Below are 9,256 nucleotides of genomic sequence, written 5' to 3' on the forward strand. Positions count from 1 at the left end.
AAAACTAGGAATTAGTGAGCATAATTATTGATGAATTATCACTGGTCTTTGGGCGACATGGTGACTCAGTGATTAGTATTGTGGCCTCAGTGACAGGGAGCCACCCTCAGGCAACTGTCTATGCAGAGTTTGCATGTTCTTCCCATGTCTGCGTGGTTTCCTGTTCACGCTGGATGTTCCAGTTTTCTCTCAGTCCAAAGATGTGCAAATTAGATGGATTGGCCATTCTAAATTACCCATCACACTCCTGAAATTTGCCTTGTAGATGGTAGATAGACTTTGGGGTGTTAGGGAAGTGAGTTATTCACCGCAGTCTCCCTGGTTTCTGACCTGCTCTTGTTGCCACTATGTTTATGTGGTAAGTCAAGTTGAGTTTCTGGTCAATGGTAACCCCAAGGATGTTGACAGTGGGGGATTCAGAGCTTAAAAATGTGTTGCTGAAAAAGCGCAGCAGGTCAGGCAGCATCAAAGGAACAGGAGAATCAACGTTTCGGGCATAAGCCCTTCTTCAGGAATGGCTGCCTGACCTGCTGCGCTTTTCCAGCAACATATTTTTAAGCTCTGATCTCCAGCATCTGCAGTCCTCACTTTTGCTATCACTAAATCCCCCACTAGGAGAAAGTGAGGACTGCAGATGCTGGAGATTTGAGTCGTGAGTGTGGTGCTGGAAAAGCACAGCAGGTCAGACAGCATCCCAGAAGTAAAATAATTGACGTTTCGGGCAAAAGTCCTTCATCTGATGGTAATACCGTTGAATGTCAAGGGGCGGATATAGGGATTCGGTTGTTGGTTCTATGGTTGAATGATGTATTTCAGTGAAGAAATCCCACTTCATGGTCTAGACGTGCATGCGACCCTTGCCCCTGCATGAGGAAAGACAGAGGGAGAGAGGATGTTTGTGTGTGTGAGAGAGAGACTAAATCAGGCTCTTGAAAGCTGGTGAATGATTTGCCTCCAAGATAAGCTTCCAATACGACCCTGTCATTACATATCAGGAACAATACCTGACTCTATTCCACTCTGGAAAAGCGTCCACCATACCAAGTCCGTTTAACCGATGATCCCTATGCTTGCTGACACATAAAGGCTCCTGATAACGTAGCAACTCAGTTGTAAAATGCCGAATCTCCCTCATTGCCGTGTCCTTCACTATTTCTTACTCTTTGAAATCAGTGTTTGATCACCGTCCGATCTTCATTGCTGCAGAATGGGGGCAATGGCTAAAGCGGCCAAATTGGAAGGAACGGGGCCGAATTCCATCACCAGTGCTTTACTGCGCAGGCGCTAGAAGGCCTCCCCACGGAAGCGGATATTTTCCATGGAGCATGCGCGTTGTGCTTCGGAAGCCGAATGTGACGTCAGTCGTGAGTGTCAGCGTTTAGCAGAACCTGGGGACACAGCTTTCTGCAGTAAAGGTGTGGGAAACTACGGAGTCCATCTACCTGAACTGGAATATTCACTTTCTTTCCGCCGATGCCGTCTGAGTTGGTGAGCATTTCCAGTGTATTAAAGTCATAGAGTAGGCGGCACGGTGGCTCAGTGGTTTGCACTGCAGCCTCACTGCGCCAGGGACACAGGTTGGATTCCAGCCTCGAGTGACTGACTGTGTGAACTTTGCACATTCTCCCCCGGTCTCTGTGGGGTTCCTCTGGGTGTTCCGGTTTCCACCCACATTGTGCAAGTCAGGTGGATTGCCCATGCTAAATTTTCCACAGTGTTAGGTGCATGAGTCAGAGGGAAAAAGGTCTGGATGGGTGGGTTACTTTTGATTACATTAAATTCCCTAAAGTGTGGAAACAAGCCCTTCAGCCCAACAACTCCATGCACACCCTCTGACGAATAACACACCCCAGAGGGTCAGTGTGAACTTGTGCCAAATGGCCTGTTTCCACACTTGTAGGGATTCTTATCTAATACAGCAAGGAAACAGGTCTATGCTGACCAGGGTACCTACCCAGCTAGTTCTAGTTGGCAGTATTTGGTCCATATTCCTCTATTCCCATCCATGTCCATATCCAATTTGTTTTTAATGTTGCTATTGTACCTACCTCAACCACTTTCTCTGACAGCCTATTCCATATACGCACCACTCTCTGCTTGAAGAAGTTGCCCCTCAGGTCCTTTCTAAATCTCTCCTCTCTCACCTGAAACCTGTGCCCTTGTTTTCAATTCCCCATCCCTGGGAAAAAGACAATGTGTATTCACCCAATCTATGTAGCTCATGATCTTTACACCTCTTGTTGCAGACTTTCTCTTTGCTTTTGTTTCAGAGAATGATCCCAGAAACTGCTGTAGAAATGCAGAAGGACAGGTATATGGAGTTTGGATGAGGTGGACAGTCCCTGGTCTTGTATGTGTGTTTTTTATTTGGGGTGGAGATGGAGAAAAGAACAAAGAACATTCCAGCATAGGAACAGGTGCTTTGGCCCGTGAAGCCTGTGCTGATCCAGATCCTCTATTTAAACCTGCTGCCTATTTTCTAAGGATCTGTATCCCTTTGCTCCATACCCATTATTGTATCTGTCTAGATACATATTAAATAGTCATAGGGATGTACAGTACGGAAACAGATCCTTCGGTCCAACCCGTCCATGCCGGTCAGATATCGAAACCCAATCTAGTTCCACCAGCTGGCACACGGCCCATATCCCTCCAAACCCTTCCTATTCATTTACCCATCCAAATGCCTTTTAAATGTTGCAATTGTACCAGTTTCCACTTCTTCTGGCAGCTCATTCCATACACGTACCACCCTTACGTGAAAAGGTTGCCCCTTAGGTCCCTTTTATATCTTTCCCCTCTCACCCTAAACCTATGCCCTCTAGTTCTGGACTCCCCCACCCCAGGGAAAAGGCTTTGTCTATTTGTTCTATCCATCCCTTCATAATTTTGTAAACCTTTATAAGGTTACCCCTCAGCCTCTGACGCTCCAGGGAAAACAGCCCCAGCCTGTACAGCCTCTCCCTGTAGCTCAAATCCTCAACCCTGGCAAAATCCTTGTAAATATTTTCGGAACCCTTTCAAGTTTCAGAACATTTCACACAATATTCCAAACGTAACTTAACCAATGTCTTATACAGCCGCAGCATGACCTCTCAACTCCTATACTCAATGCTCTGACCAATAAAGAAAAGCGGCACGGTGACACACTGCTGCCTCACAGTGCCGGAGACCCGGGTTCAATTCCCGCCTCAGGCGACTGACTGTGTGGAGTTTGCACGTTCTCCCCGTGTCTGCGTGGGTCTCCTCCAGGTGCTCCGGTTTTCTCCCACAGTCCAAAGATGTGCAGGTCAGGTGAACTGGCCATGCTAAATTGCCCGTAGTGTTAGGTAAGGGGTAAATGTAGGGGTATGGGTGGGTTGCGCTTCGGCGGGTCGGTGAGGACTTGTTGGGCCGAAGGGCCTGTTTCCACACTGTAATGTAATCTGATCTGCCTTCTTCACTATCCTATCTTGCTGCGGCTCCAATTTCATGGGACTATGAACCTGCAACCCAAGGTCTCTTTATTCAGCAAACGATTAAGTGTATAAGTTCTGCCTTGATTGCCTTTCCAAAATGAAGCAGCTTGCATTTATCTAAGTTAAGCTGCATTTGCCACTCCATGGCCCATTGGCCCATCTGATCAAGATCCCATTGTACTCTGAGGTAATCTTCGCTGTTTTCTTGTCATCTGCAAAATTACTCATCATACCTATTATGTTTACATTCAAATCGTTCATATAAATGACAAAAAAGTGGTGGAACCAGCACCAATCCTTGTGGCGTTCCACTGATCACAGACCTCCTGTCTGAAAAGCAACCCACCACCACCACCCTCTTTTTTCCACCTTCACGCCAGTACTGTATTGAAATGGTTAATTCCCCCTGTATTCCATGAGATCTAACCTTGCTAACCAGCCTATCACGAGAAACTTACTCACACCAAAACCAAGCTGCCTATCCCAGATCATTCCTTGCCTCTCTGAATGCATACCAATGCTATCTGTCAGAATCACTCCCAATAATCTACCCAACAACACAGTCAAACTCACAGGTCTTCAGTTCCCAAGCTTCAACTTACATCTCTTCTTGAACAAAGGCACAGCATCCGCCACTCTCCAATTATCTGACACCTCACACCTCATTATAGATGATACAAATATCTCTGCAATTTCCTCCATATCTTCCCAGAAAGTCCTGGGATACACTCGATCACGTGCTGGAGATTTATCTACCTTTTTATTTTCTAAGACCTTCAACACTTCCTCTTCTCTGCTGTGGAATGTTTTCATGTCGCATTCCGCTTTTTGCCTACTTGATCTCCCTAGTGAGAATGGTCCTACACTCTTTATACTCTCAAGAAATTTACTAAATCCAGTTATCTATGTTTGATATATGGTTCTTTTTTTAATCTTTAGTAGAACCTCAATATCTTTATTGATCCTTTGTTCTCTAATCCTGCCAGCCTTTCCTTTCACTCTAACACGAACGTAACCACTCTGAATACTCATTCGCATGCTATTCAAAGCCTCCCACTTTTCAGGTGTCCCTTTACCTGCAAGCAGACCATCCAAACCAATTTTTGCAAGTTCTCATCTCATTCCATTAAATTTTGCCTTATTCCAATTAAAAACTTGATTTTTTATGGATGGGTTGTCTTTTCCCAGAACTAATAAACTTATCACCATTTGGCACAAAGTGTTCCCCTACTGTCACTTCAGTCACTTGTCCTGTCTTATTACCAAAGAGAAGGTCGAATTTGGTTCTGTCTCTAGTGAAAATATTTACATATTAATAAAGAAAACTTCCTTCTAGACATTTAACAATGTTTTCACTGTCCAAGTCTTTAAGACTATGGTAGCCCCAGTCAATGCTTGGACAATTAAAATCACAAACTACAACAACTTTATCATTCTCACAAATATCTGAGATCAATTCCTCAATTTCCTTCTGACTGCTGGGAGGGGTGTCTCTGGTACAATTTCATCAAAGTAATTGTTCCTTTTCATTTCTATCTTCAATCAAAATATTTTCTCTAGTAACAGCAGGAATATTTTCTGGCACCAAAAACGCCACTCTGCAGACTCTTTTGCCTCTCTTTCTGTCCTTCTTATAGCATCTGGAATCAGGAACATTGAGCTGCCACTCCTGTCCATCCCTCAGCTCTGATGTCTGAAATCCCTGCTCCCAAACATGCCATGGGGTCATCAGCCTTAGCTGTGAGACGCCTTGCAATAAAATAAAGGCAATTCCATTCTTGAGAGTTACTTCATTTTCTGACTTGCTCTTCCCATTGTTTTTCTAATTATCTTGTTGTTTTCAGATTCAGAACCATCCTTATCTATCTTTTTATTGAGCTACTTAGGCTCTCTCCAACTCTGCATACCCTTCCCACTTCCACACCACCGCCGTCACTCCCCCCACCAGCCCCTCCCACCGCCCCTCAATAGTTTACAGTTGACTTCGGAAATCTTCCCACAAGGATATTAGTTCTTTTCCAGTGCAGGTCATTCTGCGAAAGCGTGACAGTTGGTTCCTCTGTAAACCAACACTACAGAAAATCAAGCTGTACCAGATCACTATGGGAAATTGGTATACTCATTCCATAGGAAGTTTGTGTTACCCAAACAGTGTCGACAATTCGTCAATTGCTTATAGCCAATCCGTGTTAACATAATGATCTGCATCAGTGAAACCCATCTGTTTGAACGTATCTTTTCTACCCAGAAGAGATCCAAAAGCTTTAAGAATCCGAATTCCTGAACATTACACCAGATACTGATTTACCTCATTTTTCCTTTTTCGCACCGGGAGTAAACCAGATATTACTAGTTTTGAAGTTTTTTTTTCACTCTCCGTATATTTACTCTGTAACGCCTTAATCATTTCCCTGACTATATAATTCTAACCAATGTGTGCGATAAATTCCGGTATCTCACCCTCCCCTTTAACAAGATGCCTCACACTTTCTGAAACATCCTTAGTACTAACAACAGGAAAGGAACAATGATAGGAACAGAAGAGGTCATTTGCCCCCTCGGTCCTGCTCTCCGCCATTCATCAAGATCTCCCCATTTGCTTTGATCCCATTCACCCCAAGTGCAATATTTAGTTGCCTCTTGAACACATTCGATGTTTGGCATCAACTACTTCCTGTGGTAATGAATTCCACAGGCTCCACACTCTCTGGGTGAAGAAATGTCTCCTCATCTCAGTTCGAAATGGTTCACCCCCAAATCCCCAAACCATCGTCAATTCACTCTCACTGCCACAGAATCTCCTATCTCTGCCCCTGACAGGGCAGTCCCCGATAACAATTATTCTTCAACATTTTGAAAAACTCCACGGAAGATAAGGTTCAGTCTCCGTGCCCAGGATCTGATTGCCTCTGCTTGAGAGAGGAATAGCCATTCGAACCTTCCGAATTACCTTGTAACCTTTCCTGACAGTCACCATCTATCTGACTGACCCTGCAGTGTAATCACTTCTCTAACTCCAGGAGCCATGTTGTGTATGGCCTCAACGACATTAAAACTAAAAAAAAGCTTACAGTAGCACGTTAAATATAAATTAAACTGTCTTCCTTAAACTAAAGGTGTGACTCAGTGGTAAGCACGGCTGCCTCACAGCGCCAGGCACCCGAGTTTGATTCCACTCTCGGGTCGCTGTCTGTGTGGAGTTTGCACGTTCTGCCTGTGTCACTGTGGGATTCCTCTGGGTTGCTTCAGTTTTCTCCCACAGTCAAAAGATGTGCAGGTTTGGGTGGATTGGTCGTGGCAAATTGCCCCAGAGCATCTAGGGATGTGCAACCTCCGTGGGTTAGCCGTGCGGATTGCAGGGTTACAGAGAAGTGCTCTTTGGAAGGTCTGTGTGCACCCAATGGGCGAAATTGCCTGCTTTCACGCTGTAGGCATTCTGAAGGGTTAATACTGAGCGTGCAAGAAATTAAAAAAAAGTATGTCTTGAATAAAATCAACCACATGACTGAACAATTTAATTAAAGAAAACGAGTCCTCCTCATGTCATCCAGCGGACAGCTTTCAATCTGATAATAAAATTTCCCTCTAGCGCCATCCAACCGGCAGCCTCTGTAAACACAACTCCAGCATTAAAAAGCACTCTTAAGCAATGTTAAAAATCTATTCTACGCAGACGATTTTACAGGAAAATAAAAACACCAATCCCGCTGCGTGTAAACTGAAGAATACTGATCTGCATTACTTCAGTGGTTACACTCACTTACCAGGGACACCAATTATGCCCAGGATCATGTAATATATCTCATTCGCCTTAGCAATCCGTTTATGCATTTCCTGACAGAATTAATCAGTTTCTTCACAGAGCCAAAAGAAAATAAAATTGGAATAAAACTCAGAGGTGACAGAGTGTTTGATTTATATCCTGTGGGAATCTCCACAGGGACATTATGATTTCCACATTTCCCAGGTTTCATTTTAGATCATGCAAACAAATCACGACTGACACGCTCAGAGCTCATAGAGATATACAGCATGGAAACAAACCCTTCAGTCCGACTCGTCCATGCTGACCGGGTAACCTAGTCTAATCGTGTAAAATTTGCAAGCAATAGGCCCATATCCCTTTAAACTCATCCTGTTCATTACCCATGTAGATGCCTTTTAAATGTTGTAATTGTACCAGCCTCCACCACTTCTTCAGGACCTCAGTCCATTCATGCACAACCCTCTGTGAGAAAAAGTTGCCGCTTAGGTGCTTTTAAAAGCTTTCCCCTCTCACATTACACCTGTGCCCTCTCGTTCTTGACTCTCCCATTCCAGGGAAATTACCTTGCCAATTTGTCCTTTCCATGCCAGGCATGATTTTATAAACCTCAATGAGGTCACCCCTCAACTTTCGAGGCTCCAGGGTAAACAGCCCCAGCCAATAGAGTCTCTCCCTGTGGCTCAAACCCTTCAACCCTGGCATCTTCTTTGTAAACCCTTTCTGAACCCCTTCAAGTTTCACAACATCCTCACAATAGGAGGGAGACAAGAGTTGCACGCAATGTTCCAAAAATGGCCTAACCCATGATCTGCACAGCCAGAACATGAGCTTCCAACTCCTGTACACAATGCATTGACCAATAAAGGCAAGCACACTAAATGCTTTCTTCACTATCCAGCCTTCCTTGGAGTCCACTTTCAAGGAACTTTCAAGCTCACTTTGTGAGAATATGTTGAAAAGAAACATCCATCAGAGGAACAAGTGGAAACCATTCAGCCCCTTGAGTGTGCTACTCCATTCAAAAGGATCATGGCTGATCCTCTGACTCTGGCCCTGTTTCTCGCGCTCTCCCCATAATTGTGCCGTTGGATTGGTCACCCGAAAACAATGAATAGTTCTGATCACACTGGGTAATGTATAATCATTGGAAATGTGGTCACGCAGCAATAACACTTTTCCTTCCAACATCAGCAGCTCCAATCACAGATCTCACATCCAATTCTGTGAGATCCAAACCCGGTTTGATGATCAATTCACTGAACGTTCATTTCAAGCTTTTGTTGCCCCTGGGTTTTACCAGGGCAGTTAGACAACGTGGATTGGGCATCAGCGCAGTGGCTCGGCGGTTAGCACTGATGCCTCACAGTACCTGGGACCACGGTTTGATTCCACCCTCGTGCCCCTGACTGTGTGGAGATTGTATTTACTCCCCACGTGTGCATGGGCTTTCTCCAGGTGCGCTGGTTTGCTTCCACTGTCCAAAGGTATCCAGTTGGATTGGCTATGCTATTCCTGTTCAGGGACCTGCAGGTTAGGTTGGTGAGCCATGGTTATGGACGGTCGGGAATTGGGATGTTTTTCAGAAGTTTGATGCAGACCTTAATGGACTGAATAACGTCTCTCTGTCCTGTACGAATTTCATGCTTTAAATAGTTTTTCAACTCAATAGACCACATAATGTCAAAAGGCTCGTCATTTCACGTGAATTTGAGGAAAAGGAGAACGATGGAGTGTGAGGGAGGAGTGGGGAAGTGACCTGGAACGAGAGAACGTAAGAGCAAGGAACAGCAGGAGACCATTCAGCCCCTCGAGCCTACTCCGCCCATTTGATATGACCATAGCTGACCTCATCTCTGTCTCACTCTCTTGCCTGCCATCCACAACCCTTTAAACTGTTAATTAAAAATGTCTTTGGCCTCAAACCTTTCTGTGACAGAGCATTCCTCAGGCTCTCCACTCTGGGTGAAGTCATTTCTCCCAATCTCAGTCTGCAATAACCTACCCCCCGTATCTTCAGACTGTGACTCCTCTG

General features: G+C 44.8%; 1 protein-coding gene across 1 annotated transcript in view; it reads left to right on the forward strand.

Annotated features, from left to right (window-relative positions):
• The first annotated feature begins 1,252 nt into the window (after positions 1–1,252).
• LOC122544098 (gastrula zinc finger protein XlCGF7.1-like) overlaps positions 1,253–9,256 on the forward strand; it is a 15,145-nt gene continuing 7,141 nt past the window's right edge. The window contains exon 1 of the mRNA XM_043683120.1: positions 1,253–1,488. The gene's annotated coding sequence lies outside the window, so the exon portion shown is untranslated. The remainder of the gene's footprint in view (positions 1,489–9,256) is intronic.

Source organism: Chiloscyllium plagiosum, chromosome 46 (genome assembly GCF_004010195.1).
Source record: "Chiloscyllium plagiosum isolate BGI_BamShark_2017 chromosome 46, ASM401019v2, whole genome shotgun sequence".
Lineage (NCBI taxonomy): Eukaryota > Metazoa > Chordata > Chondrichthyes > Orectolobiformes > Hemiscylliidae > Chiloscyllium > Chiloscyllium plagiosum.